This window comes from Petaurus breviceps, unplaced genomic scaffold (genome assembly GCF_028583685.1).
Source record: "Petaurus breviceps papuanus isolate PSGF00001 unplaced genomic scaffold, PetGlider_PUasm1.0 76, whole genome shotgun sequence".
Taxonomy (NCBI): Eukaryota; Metazoa; Chordata; class Mammalia; order Diprotodontia; family Petauridae; genus Petaurus; species Petaurus breviceps.
Genome location: NW_027186473.1, coordinates 56,003,165 through 56,022,471, shown reverse-complemented (window position 1 = coordinate 56,022,471; position 19,307 = coordinate 56,003,165). Strand labels below are relative to the sequence as shown.

General features: G+C 39.9%; 1 protein-coding gene across 16 annotated transcripts in view; it reads right to left on the bottom strand.

Annotated features, from left to right (window-relative positions):
- FHIP1A (FHF complex subunit HOOK interacting protein 1A) overlaps positions 1-19,307 on the bottom strand; it is a 438,671-nt gene that overhangs the window by 335,817 nt on the left and 83,547 nt on the right. Inside the window, exon 1 of one of the 16 annotated variants that reach the window (XM_069105526.1) lies at positions 7,361-7,530. The exons of the other annotated variants lie outside the window; for them this stretch is intronic. The gene's annotated coding sequence lies outside the window, so the exon portion shown is untranslated. Of the gene's footprint in view, positions 1-7,360; positions 7,531-19,307 lie in introns of those variants that run through there. 16 annotated transcript variants of the gene reach the window in all.

Here is a 19,307-nt window from a genome sequence, read left to right as displayed (position 1 = left end):
ACATCATATATACATTAGGAAATACAGAGTAATTTGAGGCAGAAATCAGCACTAACAATGAGGGAGACTAAGAAGGACTTCACAATGCGCCAGGGACGGTTCTTTGTTTCTCACCAGGTTCTGGACTTTTCCATCAAACCCCTCATCAGGTACCTTCCTCCCTCCCCCCACTTTTTTAACTTCCTTTTAACAAGCAATCTTCCCCCATTAGAATGTAAGCTCCTCAAGGGCTGGGACCATCTCTCTTTTGTCTTGTATTTATATTCCTACTTCATCAAAATGCCGGGTACAAGTGGTCATTTTCTGTTTTTTGTTTTTTTCAGTTATGTCCCACGCTTCCAGGACCCCATCTGGGGTTTTCTTGGCAAAGATATCATAGTGGTTTGCCATTTCCCTCTCCAGCTCATTTTACAGATAAGAAAACTGAGGCAAACAGGGTTAAGTGACTTGCCCAGGGTCACACAGCTACTAAGTACCTGATGCCAGATCTGAACTCATGTAGATGAGACTTCCTGATTCCCAGCACTGTGCTCTATCCACTCTGCCATCTAGCTGCACTTAAATGCTTGTTGACTATGATGACCCTCAAACAAAGATAAAAATTATAAAAGGCAGAGATGAAGAAGGCATACAATCTGATCTTAGAAAAACTAGATAGATTTACATGAAATAATGACAAGGAAAATGAGCAGAACCAAGAAAATGTTGTATACGGTAACAGCAGTATTGTTTTCAGAACTTTGAGTGAATAAGTCCTTTTGACTATTATAAATACCTGAATTAAATACAAAGGACATATGAAGGAAGACACTAACTGCATACATAGAAAGTACTGGTAAATAGAAATATGTATAGAATAATTCTGTATATGTATACAAATTTGTATCTAGTGGTAACCATCTGTAAGGTGGGAGAGAGAAGAAAAAAGGGAAAAAAAGAAATTTACATGATAACTATTAAAAATTTAAAAGGAATAGCAGGTTGTACATAATAAAGCTACAGTTTCATGTATAATCATCTTTGTATCATATATACTATGTTATGGAAATGCTTATTTTATTCCACAAATTAAAAATAAATTAAAATAAAATTGAAAAAGAAAGAAAACATACATTCTTGAAAAGGGGGCCAGCTTAAACAAATGGATAGGAGGAATGAAGATAGGAATAACTTGTAATTCATGAATGAAGAAGAAGAATATGAAACGTCTGTAGTCAAATATTTGAAGAACTGTTTTACAAAAAAAAATAGACTTATTCTTTTTAGCTCTAAAGGAAAGAATTTAGTCAAGTGGTAGAAACTGCAAAAGAGTAAATCTGTATTTTATGTCAAGAAAAAAATATTCCTAACAATTAGAGCTATCAAAAACCAGAAAGGCTGCCTCTGAGGGGTAGAGGGTCTCTCCCATCCAAGATCTCCAAGCAGAAGCTGGATGCCCACTAACTAAGAATATTATAGTGGGGATTCTTTTTCAGGTCACTCCAACTGTGACATTCTGTGATTTTATAATAAGGTAGAACCTTAGAAATAAAGTAGAACCAGGTTATAGATAACCTCAAATGGGAGATTAAAGAGCTTCAATTTCACCATGGTGGTAGTTGTAGGAAGCCACTGTAGGCTTTTCAGGAGTGAGGAAGGACCAGTGCATGCAGACCTGTGCCTTGGAAAGACTGCTTTGGAAACCAAGTGGAAGACGAGAGGAGAGGGACTAAGAGAAGAGAAGCCAATTGGAGCCTCCTTCACCATTCTGGCAAGAGGCAATGGGAGTGGGGGAGGGGCACCCAAACTCCAATGGCGATTAGGAAAGAGGAGATAAATGCAAAATGTGTCAAGCAAAGGGGTGGAAGACACTCAAAAGTGAAAAGGGGCAATGAGGAGAGAGAAAAGTCAGAGATTTTCAACCTTGTTTGTGTCTCCATGCTTAAGGAAGTAACAAGGCACCTGGAAGTCAGTGTTAGAATATACCCCCAGGATTCTGGAACCTCTTCCAGCTCAACAAGATGAACAACTTGAGACCACCATCCAGGAACTGTGACAAGCTAATGATTGTCCCTAGGAAGGGAACACACTTAAAAAAAAAAAAAGACCTACAAGAGAAAACAGACTGATTGATAGCATCATCTAAGTCCCAGTGACCAAGCATCAATCTTAAGATGATCAAGGTGAAGTACCAGTCTACACCTGGGGAAATACTCCATTGCAATCCTGGATTCTCACTGGAAACACAGAACTAAAAGTTTCATTGATTCCAGATGACTCAGCGGTTTATTGACAAATGACAGGCAGCTGAGCCACAGAAAACCATGGGAAGAGAACCAGTATATCTTGTGGGGAGACGAGCTGCCAGAGTTTTGGTGTCATTACTACGGCAAGATTTCTGTCACTAAGTAAAGGGCTAGTGCAAGGAAACTGTATACAATGATAAAATGTGAACCCATCCAGCCCTTCATGGGGCACTTTCCTCACTGTGGTTCTGCCTATCATTCCCAACCTCAAATGCCAAAACATCCCCACCAAACCCTAAATCACAGTGACACCATTTTTCTCCCAGTGGTGTTGACTTTAGCTCCATCTGGTTCAGAGATCCACTGATAGAAACAGCTAACAGCAATCTATTGCTTACACATTGTGTCAGTCACTCCACAATAGCTCTGCTTTTACCTCCTCTAACTCTCCAAACCAAAATGGCCACCATCTCCCTGTACGAATTGTCTCCCCCTATCAGAACACAAGTTTCTTGAAGACAGCGACAGTTTTCAGGTTTGTATTTGTAGTCCCAGGGTTTGCACAGTACTTGGCACATAGCAAACATCAAGTTTTTTCCAATAGTCAAGATGCAAAAGAAACTTGTTCTAGCCCTGGGGAAGGCCACATGGAGAGCATCCTGGGATAAAGTGGGCAGAACACACATATCAACTTCTTCTGAAGAAAAATCTCAAGCTGTAGTTTAACAGTTTACCACTTAGAAAGCAACAGTACACAGTCAAGCAATAAACCAATGAGACAGTATCACAACAGGTGATACAATTTTGGCAGATGCAAAGAACCCGAAGATGCAATACAGATGTAATAATACCTTTTCTAACTCACTGGAGATTCAAACCACCCATATCAAAAAAGTCACTTAAGGCAAAGCTTTAACAATGAAGAAGAAGGGGATAGCTAGGTTGGGTTTTGTTGCTGTTGCTGTTGGTGCTGTTGTTGTTGTTACTGTGTGTCTTTAATTTTAAATTAAAATCATTTTGACAAGGCACTGGCCTTAGTCTCAGAAGATCTGGATTTGTAAATCTGATATCTACCAGCTATATGATCCTGGGCCAGTCAATGAACCTCTCTGAACCTCAGTATCTGCATCTGCAAAATGGGGACATTATTATTTGCAAGATATATGGAAGGAAGGTGTTATATAAATTTTGAGTTACGAGGAGAGGAGGAGGAGGAACCAAACTGAATAGAAATGACCATCATCCTACTATTTCCTGAACACCGAATCAGAAGGAATATTAGGCAACTATTTATTGAACACCTGCTATGCACAAGGCATTCATCTAGGCACTGTAGGGAATACAAAATGAATACAACAGTTACATAATGGTGGAATCAAAGATGTCATATTTTAAGGCTAGAATAGGACATGGAGTATGGAATAATCCAACCAGTCTGGTGCCAGAGCCATAATGGAGACCATTCCAATGAGGAAGGATTTGCCAAAGTTTGTGTTTTACTGGGAGAGGTTCTGTGACCCCATGCCTGAGTTTCTATCCACTAAACCACACTGCCTTCCATAGTATGTGTATAAACAAATGGATTAAATAGTTGGACAATCCTTTGGCAGATAATTACTGTGGCTTCATGTATGACTTCTCCAACAAACAACTACTAGGAAGTCAGGTCCTTTCAGGAAGTATCATAGTGATGCTGTGAATGCTTCAAAATAGCTCCTGTTAGGAACCATTTTGCCATGCAAGGTAGGGCATCTACTGAATTGCTGAATCTTTTATTTGAAAGAGATTTGAAAGCTATACCTCAAGTGAAATATAAAGCCTTTTAATGCAAATACCAGGAACATAACTTCAGCACGAGTAAGCTTTAAGAAAAGAAAGAATACAAAGTGAACTCATGCCTTTCCTTAGCAGTATGAAATCTATTAATCAATCAAGCATCACTCTGATGCTTAAGAAAATGAGCCCTGGGTCAAATGGGGGGATTTTTCCTGCGAAAAAACTGGTCTTAGGCAGGGTCCATGCTCACTCTACTGCTGGTGAATTTGGGCAATTCTGGATAAGTAGAGAAGCAGATTGTAGTCCTATGAGAGCTGAAAAGAGATGAGAATGGGAACTGGAGAGAGGGACAATAGATGCAACCACAGACTCGCTGTCATCTCCCTCCTGCCCTAAATCAAATCCCTTCAAAAACTTTCTATGGACGGACATTAGCACCTCCAGGTGATAAGATAAAGCAGTCCCCATACTCAGTAACCTACCCTTGTTGTTGTTGTGTGTCCTTTTTTCTTGAAGAGGACCATGGCATAAGAAAGGTAATGCCATGACTTGCAAGTGAATTGGATTTAAGTGAAGGAGGGCTGTACAAAGTCACCAATCTCATGTTCTTTTCTCTGGAGTCATCGGGTCCAGTAGCCAGATATAGATCAGGATGACTAGAAATGGCCCCCAACTTACCATTACAGGACAAAGGGACATACCATGACCCTCTTCCTCAGTAAATGTGAATGGCTCATTCTGCTGTACAGTCAGGATCAAAGTCAGGGGAAGGCAAGTCAGGCAGATGTATATGAGTGGGGGTAAGAATGTGTAGCTAGTAAAGAAAGAGGTCATGATGGTTGTATTAGAACTAGAAGAGCGAGACCTTGGGAATCTTCTGTTCCAATCTATAATTGAGGTCTGAAGAAATAAGGTGATTTGCCCAAGATCACCCAGCAAACTGGCTGTCCACACGCACCCCTTGTACAAGCCTTTCCTGTCTTGGCTAGAACAAGGTTCTTTCATATCTAAACTACTGAATTAATCCTAATTAATTAATGAAAAAATATTTATTGTTTCCTATAAGACAAGCATTATGCAAAGCTCTGGAGAAACAAATACAAATATAAAGCAGTCTCTACCCTCAAGGAGCTTACATTCTAACAGGAAGAGACCACTGGTGTAGGGAATCGGTGGCCATTCTGGTTTGGAAAGTGACTGAGGAGTACACTGACCTCTTTCCAGCAGCAACAGAAGTAATGATTTAATTATAATGCCAAAACTGGAAAGGGGGGCTGTTGAGATGATAGTTGAGCGGGTGAAGTAAAACATGGCTAGGGACTGTCATTTTACTGTAGGTACATGAGGCACTGACTAATCAAGCCAAGGTCCTAGAGATGGCGTTCCAGAGGAAAAAGGGTTAAGTCCTACAGGGAATGGATTCTGGTTGGGAAAAATTTTCTTTTGTTTAGGCTACCTTTAAGATATCACTTATTTAATGAAATCTTCTCTGATCCAACTTCAAATTAAAAGTCATTTCTCTCTCAAATTTAGGATTTGGCCTAAACTTGTTTGTCATAAGGAAGGAAGAGGATTCATGGTGGGGAAGGGAGCTCATGAAAGACTAGTAACAGACAAAAAGAAAAGTTGATCAATAAAACATTTAAGAAGGGAACCCAGAGAATCATCTATGCAATAACAATAGTATTGTAAAGACAAACATTCTGAAAAGACTTGGATCAACACAATGAACAAGCTCAATTCCAAAGGCCTCAGGGTGAAACATGCTACCCACCTCCAGAGGGACAGGTGATACTCAGGGTGCAGACTGAGACTTTTTTTATTTAACAGTCAGTCCTGTAATTTGTTTTGCTAGACCATACATGTTTATAACGGAGGGTGGGAGGGAGAAACATTTAAGAAGAGGGAAAAATTTTCTGTGGTCAATTAGAGGAGCTGTATTTTCCTCAATTAACTCAAATGCCCTGACTCAGAAATTCCAGCAGGATTCAGGCCTAACAGCTTCAACCCTTTAAACCTCTAGCACTAAATTTCTTGAGCTGGCAATTAATGAAAGTCCAGTAAACTGACTCCTGACAGGAAAAGGGATATCATTAATGACATAAAATGACAAGGCCTTGGCCTCCTGCCAAAATATCACAAGCAGCAAGAACCTGATTCAAATTAACTGATATCATCTAAGGGCCAAAGCAACCTTCTCCATATTTTTGCCTGGTTTGCATCATGAAAAAGGGATAAAACTTAAAATATGAATTTTCTAGTTTAAACACAAAACAGAGGATTTAGGGTTTAGAAGAGGTTGCTTTGTTTGTTTTTCTAAAGTGTTCCACAAGCCTCTAGAGTAAGAAATTATTTTTATCTCCAAAGAACATAAAGACTCCTTTAAAAAAAACAAGTGGTTTCCCTAACATTCCCTACAACTAAACAGCTTCTTCCTCTTAATGTTCTTTGCTTTGGAAAATGCATAGGAAACCTCTTTTCTAAAATGCTTCTTTATTCACATGAAGTTTTAACTGAAAGCCAATCTCTCTCTTCCTATGACATTCAGCTTAAATTTAGGGTGAATTTAATTTTAAAAGAAAGGTGAAATTACAATAGTGATAATGCAAATTATAACTGACATTGATATAATACTAAAGTTTGCTAAGTACTTTACCTTCATTATCTCATTTTTTTCTTCAGAACAACTCTGTGAAGGAAAGGCTATTATTGCCATCCCTATTGTAAAGATGAAGAAACAGAGGCTCAGAGATAAAGTGACTTGCTCAGAGGCTTCCCAAGCAGCAAATGACTGAGCTGAGATTTGAACCCAAGGCTTCAGGTTTCAAATCCAGCTCCTTCCAACCCACATCTTGGTTCATGGCAACTTCATTTTTCATAGTCAGTTTCAGAATTCATATTCATCTGCATAGAATATTTAACCACAATTTCAAAAGGAAATAGCTTCCTACAGTGGCAGAAAATGATACTATTCATAAACACCATAAAGCATGCAATCTAATTGACTTAATTTTATGTACAAATGAAATGAGAGTAATCTTAAATGCATGTGCCTGGGAAAAATGATCAGTTCTCTAAAGTTGAATTTCAAAGTATTTGCTGACAACCCAGGTCCCGGCTGTTCTATGATTCACTGGCATTCCAAAAGGTACCAGTCTAAGTAGCTCTTCCTCTAGAACAGGAAAGTTAAAACAAAAGCCTCTGGTTTCAAGATAAAGAAACCACCCCTTTCCCTTCTCTGTCCCCAACCCCAACAAGTTTTTCACTCCAGAAAGGCAAGGAGACTCATGAAGCATTACCTAGAAGGAGCAATTTTAAAATACAGAGAAAAACCCTCCAATAATCCCCAAACCACTCACTCGGAAGAAGAGGCCTAAGAGAATCTCAGAGAAGACACAAGGATAGGTTGAGGGCTGGCCAAATTCTGAAACTCTCTTTCAGAAGAAATCTTTGCTTTAAGACCTGTGCAGCTTATATGTGTTTACCAGAACACAAGCTAAAACAAACTTGACCAGTTTTTCTTGTTGCTTCTACGAAAGCAGCTATTTCAGACCAATGAAATGATACATAAAGAGGGTTTCCCTGGACCGGCTCAGACTCTATTTTTGGTAAGGCCCTGTCACCCAGCCCTGCTTTCTCCTTCCAGCAGTCAGGATTAGGTTTCTTGCAGCCTAAATTTGCTATCACCTCCCTCCTTCCTTTCCTTCCTATTTGAATGTCTCCAGACCCACAGAGGGCAGACTCACCTTTCCTGACTTTTTTAAAGTAGGATCACAAGTTTTTGTAAAACACTTTTATTTTGTCTAAGTCAGAGAAGCGTACTAGCCTATGCAGCAATGTGCTCTCTCTCTCTCTCTCTCTCTCTCTCTCTCTCTCTCTCTCTCTCTTGCATAAAGGATGTCCTGTTTTCTCAGGTTAATGTCCACAAGCTGCTGGGTTTCAGGACACTTTGGCTCCACACTTGGTTTCCTGGTTTGAAAAGTCATTCAGACAGAGGGTCTTTGAAAGCTGAAATGTACAACTTGTCAGTGGTTTGTTTGTTTGGTGGGGCAGGCTTAACAACAGTATATTTTGGTGCTGCTCTTTAATTCAATGAGAAAAGGTTTGTAAGAAATTACTGTTCCATTCCAGGGCCCTAATCTCTCTACTGAATACCTGAATCCCTCAGATATGCTAATGATCCCAAAAGGGATTCTGGTTAAAAAGGCTTAGGCATATGGATAGAGCACTCCACTTGAAGTCAGGAAGACCTGGGTTGAAATCCCACCTCATATACTTATTAGCTGTATCTGGCAAGTCAATTAATCTTTCTGTGACTCAGTTTCCTTATCTATAAAATGAGAGGGTTGTATTCCAAAGGTGGTCTCTATTGGTCTATCCCAGTACTAAAGCTATGTACCTATGATGTAATGTAATGTAATACCTATGTACCTATAATGTAATGTAAAAAAGAGTCAACAAAGTGAGAGACACAATACAAATGACAGAAACTAACCATGCAAAACTGAAAGGCTAATAACTACTTGGGCCTAAAGAACACAATGATGTCCTCTGAGACAACTTGATCTAGTGAAAAATGTAGAATATATGAAGTCAGAAGACCTGAGTACAAATATCAATGTGTAAGTTTACAGCCAGCGTGACCTTGGGCAAGTTACTCACTTCAGCACTCCAGCACTAAGTTTTCTCATCTGTAAAATGAGAGGGCTGCAATATCTTATACTGTTCACCAAGATAAAGTCAAAATGAGTACGATTTAGACATAAAAGGTGATACTATAAACAAATTAGGCTAGCAAAGAAATAGTGTACCTGTCAGAGCTATGGAGAATGGAAGAATTTATGGCCAAACAAGAGATAGAGAACATTATGAAATGCAAAACAGATAACTTAAATTACATTAAATTAAAAAGGTTTTGCACAAAGTCAATGTAACCAAGATTAGAAGGGAAGCAGTAGAATGAAAAACAAATTTTATGCCCAGTATCTCTGATAAAGGCCTCATTTCTAAAATATATAGAGAACTGAGTCAAATTTATAAGAATATATTAGGATAGCTAGGTGGCACAGTGAGTAAGAGCAACGGCCCTGGAGTGGGGAGGACTGGGATCAGTTCCAGCCTCATATACTTAACACCCACACAAAAAAATCTGGCCGGGTAACCTTGGGCAAGTTACTTAATCCCAATTACTTTAAAAAAAAGGGGGGGGGTGGAGCAGGGACAAGATGTCGGAGTAGAAGCAGGACCTCCAGTGGGCTCCCGCTTCCACCTTCCCCAATCCATGTAAAAGGGGACTCTAAACAAACTTTGGAGCTGCAGAACCCACAAAATGACACAGAGAAGCTAACTTCCCACTGAGGACAGCCCAACAGGCTGGAAGGAATTGGCCAGCACAGTGCTCAGGGAGCCAAGACCAGCCCCGCACCAAGGCTTTAGCCCCAGGGTGGGCCTGACTAGCCGCTGGCCAGAGGGACCCCAGATCAGCAGCAGCTGTGGCCATTTCCAGAATTATCAACACACAGATGTGAAGGACAAAGTGAGAAGCCACTGCAGTCTGGACTTTGGGACCCAGTAAGTGGGAGTGCGTGGCTTTTGCCCCAAAGCCGCTGAGACTCTGGCACAGCCAGCCAGTGCCACATGGCAGCTTCAGCTCTTGGCCTACAGAGTGTAGGGGAACCAAGCACCAGTCTGAGGGGTAATCGCTCTTGCTTTAACCTTCTTGGATCTGGACTGCAGTCTAGGGTGGAGATCCTGGGGTGTGTGTCTAGCTTGCCAGAGTGTGTGGAGATCTCAGAGAGGGCACCCATCTAATACCTCCGGCAGCTGAGAAAATCCCAGCGAAAGTCCCCTGTCTGGTGGCAGAGTCCTACTGTGGCAAAAAGCCCAGGGGTCACATGACGAGGCAAAGGAAACAAAGCAGACAGAAGATTCCAACATTAGACTCCTATTTTGGGGACAAAAAGGAGCAAAGCATGGAACAGGAGGAAAACAGTGAAGTCAGAACTCCTGCACCAAAAGCTTCTAAGGAAAATATGAGCTGTTTACAGGCCATAGAGGACCTTAAGAAGCAGATAAGAGAAGTGGAGGAAAAATTGGGAAGAGAAAGGAGAATGATGCAAGAAAATTACAAAAAGAGATTCAACAGCCTGACTGAGGAAAATCAAACCTTAAAAAACAGACTAACTCAAATGGCAAAAGAGGTTCAAAAAGGCAATGAGGAAAAGAATGACTTAAAAGCCAAAAGCTCAATGAGGAGAATCATTGCTTCAGAATTAGATTGGAGCAAATGAGAGCTAATGACTTTATGAGAAATCAAGATGGTGTTAAACAGATCCAAACAAATGAAAGAATACAAGGCAATGTGAAATATCTCATGGGAAAGACCACTGACCTGGAAAATAGATCCAAAAGAGATAATTTAAAAATTATTGGACTACCTGAAAGCCATGATGAAAGTAAGAACCTAGAAATCATCCTCCAGGAAGTTCTCAAAGAAAACTGCCCTGATATTTTAGAACCAGAGGGCAAAATGGAGGTTGAAAGAATCCACCAATCACCTCCTGAAAAAGATCCCAACAAGAAAACTCCTAGGAATGTTATAGCCAGGTTCCAGAATTCCCAGATTAAGGAGAGAATATTACAAGCAGCCAGGAAGAAACAATTTGAATATTGTGGAAACACAATCAGGATAACGCAAGATCTGGCAGCTTCTACACTGAGGCATACAAGGGCTTGGAATGTGATATTCCGGAGGTCAAAGGAGCTGGGATTAAAACCAAGAGTCACCTACCCAGCAAAACTTAGTATCAGGTTTCAGGGGAAAATCTAGTCATTCAGTGGAATAGAGGACTTTCAAGCATTCTTGCTAAAAAAACCAGAGTTGAATAGAAAATTTGACATTCAGATACAAGAAGCAAGCGAAGCATGAGAAGCTAAACAGGGAAAAGAAATCATAAGGAACTTATGTTGAATCAAAGTTGAACTATTTACTTTCCTACATGGAAAAACAATCATTGTAACTGATGAAACTTTTCTCAGTAGTTGAAGGGAATTGAAATATATATATATATATATATATATATACACATATATATATGTCTATATATGAGGGTATATGGGCTTATGAATACATATGTGAATGTGTGTATATATATGTTTACAGTTATACATAGATAGAGGGCACAGGACCAATTCATCAGGAAGGGATGATACTTAAAAGGTGAAATTAAGAGGTGAGAGAGGAATATAATGAGAGGAGATGGGGAGAGAGAGAATGGGGTAAACTATCTCATATAGAAGAGGCAAGGGAAAATGGTTACAATGGAGGGGAAGAATAGGAAGGCAAAAGGGAATGGGTCAACCTTATTCCCATTGAATTTGGCTTGAGGAGGGAATGAAATACACACTAAATAGGGTGTCTTACCCTCCAGGTGAGTAGGGGAGAAGGGGATGGGAGGGGAGATGATGGAAGGGAGGGCAGAGCACCAGCCTGTCTGGGGGGTAGGGAAGTTGGAAGCACCCACTTTTGAAAAGGGACGGGATCAAAGTAGAGAATAGAACAAGTGGGAGGTGGGATAGGAGGGAGGGAAATATAGTCAGTCTTTTACAATATATCTACTATGTTATTGTTTTGCATTAGCCACACGTGTACAACCTATACTGAACTGCTTATCTTCCCAGTAAGGGTGGGAGACAAGGGAGGAAGGGAATGAATCTGGAATTCAAAGTTTTAAAATCAAATACTCAAATACACACACACACACACACACACACACACTATTATTTCTACTAACAATAGAAAAAAAGGCAAAAAAAAAAAAAGTAAGTAAAAGTTAAGGGGCGGCCAGGTGGCTCAGTAAGAGTGCTGACCCCAGAGTCGGGAGACCCAGGATCGGTTCCAGCCTCAGATACTTGGCACAGATACTTGGCACCCACACAAAAATAACTGGCTATGTAACATTGAGCAAGTTACTTAACCCCAAGTGCTTTAAAAAAAATTTTTTTATAAGAATACAAGTCCTTTCCCAATTGATAAATGGTCAAAAGATATGAACAGTTTTCCTATTAAGAAATCAAAGCTATCTATAGTCATATGAAAAAATGCTCTAAATCACTGTTGATTAGAAAAATGCAAATTCAAACAATTCTGAAGTACATATATCATACATATAAGATTGGCTAACATGACAAAACAAGAAAATGGTAAATGGTGGAGAAGATGTGGGAAAACTGGGACACTGATGCATTGCTCATGGAGTTGTGAACTAACCCAACCATTCTAGAAAGTAAATTGGAACTATTCCCAAAGGGCTATAAAAGTGAGCATACCCTTTGATCCAGCAATACCACTACTAGATTTGTATCCCAAAGAGATCATAAAAATGGGGAAAGGATTCACATATACAAAGATACTTATTGCAGTTCTTTTTGTCAGGACAAAGAATTGGAAATTGAGGGGATATCCACCAATTGGGGAATGACTGAACAAGTTGTGGTACATAAATATAATGGAATACTATTGTTATATAAGAAATGATGAGCAGAGGGACTTCAGAAAAACTTGGAAAGATATATATGAACTGATGCTAAGTGAAGTGAGCAGAACCAGGAAAACATTGTACACAGGAACAGCAACATTGTGCAGTGACCAGTTTTGATAGACTTAGCTCTCCTCAGTAATACAATGATCTAAGACAATTCCAAAAGACTCATGATGGAAAATCCTATCCACATCCAGAGAAAGAATTATAGAGCCTAAATGTAGATTGAAGCATACTATTTTTCCTTTCTTTTAAATTTTTTCTTTCTCAAGATTTTTCCCTTTGGTTCTAATTCTTCTTTACAACATAACTGATGTGGAAATATATTCAATATGATTATACATGTATGGCCTATATCAGATTGCAAGCCATCTTGGGTCAGGAGAGGGGAAGGAGGGGGAGAAAATTTAAAACTCAAGATCTCATAAAAGTAAATACTGAAAACTAGATGGATGGATGGATGGATAGACAGACAGACAGACAGATAGATAGGAAAAAATGAGAGGGTTACAGTAGATGCATAACTAAGTTTACACAAACTAAAGTCCCTTCTAGCTCTAAATTCATCCATTCCTTAGTCAATCAACAAGTCTTTACTAGGTGGCCAGGCACTGTGCTAGGTACTAAAGATACAATGACAAAAATGGAATAACACCAACTCCAAAGGTGGAGCTTATATACACATGTTACATAAGTGGCTACTCAGTCCCATCATTTTATGGGGTGGGATGGGCTAGCCATGAAGGAGGATACCCACAGCTGCAAGAATGCTCTGGTAGATGGGTATAGTCTTACCATAGACTTGTATTCTGAAAGAACGAAATACATCATTGCCAGTACCTGCCAAAATCCCCATTACAATGAGCTCTCATTGTACTGCCAAGTCTAGTTGACTATTCCTACAACCCACCCTCCCACCCCAAGAGTTTCCTGAGCCACAGAGGAACAGTAACCTTTTTTTATCCCGCACACCATGGCAGCCACTTCCTTAGCATCTCATGGGAGCTTATCCTGGGACTGTGGACACAGCCTGAGAGCTGGGCTAGGTGTGCCTTCCAGCTCCCAAGCCCACGCCTAGCCCCAGAGCACTCTGCATTCTTCCAAGGCCGGTCAACGCCAACATTTCTGAATACCCTAACTGTTGGGTAGTAAGCTTCTTCTTTACCTAAATCAGAAATAAAAGCTTTTCAGACTAAGAACAAACTGTGTCACAAGTATGGGAGCCTGAAGTTTCCTGTTTTAAATACTCATTGGATTTCAGAAGCATTTGGCTCCATTCTTGGCTTCTTATACTAAAATTCATTTACACACTGGGTCTTAGCAAAGGGTCTCCCCCATTTAGTGCAGGAAATGGAAGGGCAGAGATCTCTGTATTTGCAGTCAAAGGCCCTAAGGTCACATGCTACCTCTGCCACTTACTATCATACTACCTGTCTAACTCTGGGGCAAGCAACTTAACCACTCTGGGCCTCAGCTTCTGTAAAATAAGGGAATTGGTCTCCATAACCTCAAGACTCCTTCCAACTCTAAATATATGAGCTTATGAACCCACAAGAGGAACCAAGTTCTTTTTTCTTTTCTCCATGGGTATTTTAGTACTTGAACAATTTTCTACAGAGGCCTGGTCAAATTAGGTCTTCACATTGCTAAAGATTGTGCACAGCCTCCTTAATAACCACAAAAGGGGGCAACAGTCTTCCCAAGCCACAAAATGCTAGAATAATCTGATAGTGGGGAAAAAAATCATGTGTAAATTTATCAGCACTGTGCATTAAGCCTGCTCAGTTACAGGGTTCTCTTACCTGTTTCTCATAAAGTATGGGATAGCAGAAAGATTGTTAAACTTGGAACCAGGAAGGCTAAAATACTGATACTACCTTTGGCATTAGCTGGATGACCATACGCAAATTTTCATCTCTGTGCCTCAGTTTCCTCAGTCATAAAATAGGGATACTAAAATCTGAAGTTCCTATAAGAAATAGTAGATAGAGCTCTAACCCTGGCTCCACAAAGACCCAGGTTCAAACTCTGAATCTGACCAGGGGCCATTCATTTCACATTCTCGAGATTCCGTTTCCTCATCTTGGTAGAAAAGTGGAGAGAGTGCTTGAAGTCAAGAGGACCTGATTTCAAATCCTCTCTCAGACACTTACTAGCCCTGTGACCCTAGGCAAGTCCCTTAATCTCACTGTCACTATAAAATGGAAATAATAATGGCACCTACCGCACAGATATTGCAAGAATCAAATGAGTTAAGGGACAGCTAAGTGACACAGTGAATAGAGCATCAGCCCTGGAGTCAGGAGGACCTGAGTTCAAATCTGGCCTCAGACAATTAACACTTAGTAGCTGTGTGACCTTGGCAACGTCATTTAACCCCAGTTGCCCTGCCCTCCCCCCTCCAAAACAAAGGAAAAAAAATAATCAAATGAGTTAACATATATAAAAAATTTTACAATCATTAAAGTATGATATAAATAGCAGCTATTATTATCTATAAAAAAGAATGTGTATATATACATATATATACACATACATGTATATAAGCATATATGTATGTATATACACATAAATATGTAAAATCAAGAATTAGTTAGTAAACTCCTATTACATACCAGATACTGAGTTAGATGTTAGGATTAAAAAGCCAAAAATTAAACACTTCTGTCTTATATTCTATTGGGGAGGGAGTGTATAAATAAATGGAAAGATGAATGAATGAAACATATACAAAATATAGAGCTGTAGTAGATGAAATCAAAGCCATATGGGAATGGGATGGAGTCCATACCATTCCCACTGTCCTGGATCCTATTGGCACTGTCCCAATGATACTTTCAGGGAGCCTACAGAATCTGAACTGACATCCTCAATAGTTTTTATTCAAATACAAAAAAGAAGCCATCTTATCCACTTGTACAATAGTCTGCTAAATATTAAACATAAGACAACAATCCTAGAATAGTGAATTGGCCCAGATCAAATATCAGATGAAAACTAGAATGACAACAAAAATAGTAACAACAACTGCAACTGAACAAGTCCAGAAAGTTCCAGCAACCATCCAACTCACTACTTCTTTTTCCAAGACTGGGACAAAACAGTCAGGGCAGCAGGGGAGGAGGGCTTCATCAAGTGTCCACCATGAACATGCTTTTTCCTTAAAGCACAGAAAATCACGACAGCAACTGCCAAAGACAATTCCAAATCTATCAGCAGTGGTGTCATGACTGTCAATCACTAGGGTCTTAAAATCATATAACAGACTTGAGGTAAAGGTCCATTCTGGCATATATTTCCTCTAACTGACTTAACATTCACCAGCTTAATATTAATATATTCAAAGTCTTAACTAAAAGATAACCCAGAAAAATGTTGCTGGCAGATTCTGCCTTGCTTGGTATAAGATATCTCTGAGAAGTAGAGGGAGAAGGAACCTCATCACTGCAATAGTTATAAAAATTAAAGGGGAAGGTTTGGAAGATTAAAGCATTTACCAACATAGCTGACTTATTCCCTAAAATAGACTCAGCAAGAACCATCTTTGATCTATTAGAAAATCTCCTTCCATATTTTCCAAAATTACATCTTTAATTTAAAAGGGGGAAGTCTCCTTAACTCACAGCAAGTAATAACAATACTCCACAAGGAAATTGAAAAGTTCTCCCCTAAAGCTTTCTGAGACTTAGAAGTAATAAGATAGCCTTTGCTTCTGTCCAAGGCCTGGGATGTATTACTTTTTAAGACCTCGGTTCCAGTCTACAACAGGGATGGAAACACAGAAGACTGGGCAAAAAGAGACAGTTCTTTTCCTAGTACTCCTCATCTGGAGATTGTGTGTTGTACTGTATTTTTTCTAAAATTTGTTGTGTATGTCTTGCTTCCTTAACTACACTGCCATTTCCCTCAACAATAACAACAAAAAACCTATGTGTTGTATGTCATTTGTATGACCTACCATGCCAAAAATTGTGCCTCAAACGTTAGCAGGCATTCACACATATGACGGACTGTACGCCTTCCCTCCAGAGCTGAGAAAGAGGAAGTTCCCAATTTCCCCATCTACTCTGCCTCTGTTCAGTCACTGTATTGAGTTTCTTTCCAAACTTACATGGAATAATGGCTCTCTGTAGTTCCGTCTAAATGCTATAACACTTCCAGCTACAATGCAAGGAGGCTATTCAGAAGGACCTAGGATCAGAATTTAGAGCTGGAAGGAACCTTAGAAACCACCTGGCTCAGTTTCATTTTATGGAGGAGGAAAGCGAGGCACACAGAAGTTCAGTGACTGGGGGGTGGAGTCAAGATGGCAGAGTAGAAACAGGACTTGCGGGGGAGGGGGAGTTTCCTGGCTCTCACCTCCTCCAATTCATGTAAAAGATGACTGAACAGACTTTGGAGCTACAGAACCCACAAAATGACACAAAGAAGCTAACCTCCTACTAAAGAGAGCCTGGCAGGCCATCAAGGAGTAGCCAGCACAGTGCCCTGGGAGCCAACTCTGGCCGAAAGTAGGCTAAGGTTTTAGCCCCAGTGCGGGCCTGACCAACCACCAGCTGGAGGGACTTCAGATCACGAGAAGCTGTGGCGGTTTCCAGAATTGTCAACACATAGATGCTAGGGACAAAGTGAACGGTCAGTGCAGTCTGGACTTTGGGACCCAGTAAGTGGGAGTGCAGTCGACCTTTATCCCCTAAAGGAAGAAGCAGCCACTGCTGCGTGGCAGCTTCACCTCCTGGCCTTCAGATTGTAGAGCGACCAAGCAACCAGTCTAAGGGGTAATTGCTCTTGCTTTTACCTACTTGGATCTGGATTGCTGTCTAGGGTGGAGGTCCTGGGGTGTGTGACCAGCTTGCCAGATCTTGTTGGAGACTTCCAGACAGGGCACCCAACTAATACCTTCAGCAGCTGAGAAAATCCCAGCATTTGCTATGAAGCTCCCCTGTCTGGTAGCAGAGTCCTACTGTGGCAAAAAGCTCAAAAGTCAAGTAATTGAGTGGCAACATGAGCAAACAAGGGAGCCAAAGCAAGCAGAGGAATTCAACATTAGACTCCTATTTTGGGGACAAAAAGGATCAAAGCATGGAACAGAAGGAAGACAATGAAGTCAGAACTCCTAAACCAAAAGCCAGGTAGCGCAGTGAGTAAGAGTGCCAGCCCCAGCATCAGGAAACCTGGGATCAGTTCTGGCCTCAGATACTTGGCACCTACACAAAATAACTGGTCATGTAAACTTGAGCAAGTTACTTAACATTGGGGTTAAAGCAATTGGGTGCTTTAAAAAAAAAAATACGAGCTGGTTACAGGCTATAGAGGACCTTAAGAAGAATTTTGAAACTCAAATAAAAGAAGTGGAGGAAAAACTGGGAAGATAAATGAGAACGATGCAAGACAATTATGAAATGAGAGTCAACAATCTGAGTGAAGAAAATAACACCTTAAAAAATATACTAACTCAGGCAGCCAGGTGGCACAGTGAATAAGAGCGCTGGCCCCAGAGTCGGGAGACCTGGCATTGGTTACGGACTCAGATACTTAACACCCACACAAAATAACTGGCCATGTAACAAGTTACTTAACCCCAATTGCTTTTAAAAAAAAATAGACTAACTCAAATGGCAAAAGAGGCTCAAAAAGGCAATGAGGAGAAGAATGCCTTAAAAAGCTGAACTTGCCAGACGGAAAAAAAAATCTCAAAAGCTCACTGAAGAGAATCATTCCTTCAGAATTAGATTGGAGCAAATGGAAGCTAGTGACTTTATGAGAAATCAAGATACTATTAAACAGATCCAAACAAATGAAAAAATAGAAGGCAATGTGAAATATCTCATTGAAAAAACCACTAACCTGGAAAATAGATCCAGGAGAGATAATTTAAAAATTATTGGACTACCTGAAAGCCATGATCAAAAAAAGAACATAGAAATCATCCTTCAAGAAATTCTCAAGGAAAACTGCCCTGATGTTTTAGAACCAAAGGGCAAAATAGAATTTGAAAGAATCCACCAATCACCTCCTGAAAAAGATCCCAACAAGAAAACTCCTAGGAATATTATAGCCAGGTTCTGAAATTCCCAGATCAAGGAGAAAATATTACAAGCAGCCAGGGAGAAACAATTTGAATATTGTGGAAACACAATCAGGATAACCCAGGATCTGGCAACTTCTACACTAAGGGATTGAAGGGCTTGGAATGTAATATTCCGGAGGTCAAAGAAGCTGGGATTAAAACCAAGAATCACCCACCCAGCAAAACTGAGTATCATGTTTCAGGGGAAAATATGGTCATTCGGTGGAATAGAGGACTTTCAAGCATTCTTGATGAAAAAAACAGAGTTGAATAGAAAAATTGATATTCAGATACAAGAAGCAAGAGAAGGTAAACAGGGAAAAGAAATCCTAAGAAACTTATCAAAGTTGAACTATTTACATTCCTACATGGAAAAATGATAATTGTTAACTGATGAAACTTTTCTTAGTATGAGAAGAGTTGAAGGGAATATATATATATACACATATATAGATAGATAGATAGATATTGATATATATATATATATATGTCTATATAGAAGGGTATATGGGCATATGAATACATATGTGAATGTGTGTATATATGTTTACAAGTATACATAGATAGAGGGCACAGGACCAATTTAATAGGAAGGAATGATACTTAAAAGGTGATATTAAGAGGTGTGAGAGAAATATAATGAGAGGAGATGGGGTAAACTATCTCATATAGAAGAGGCAAGGGAAAATGGTTACA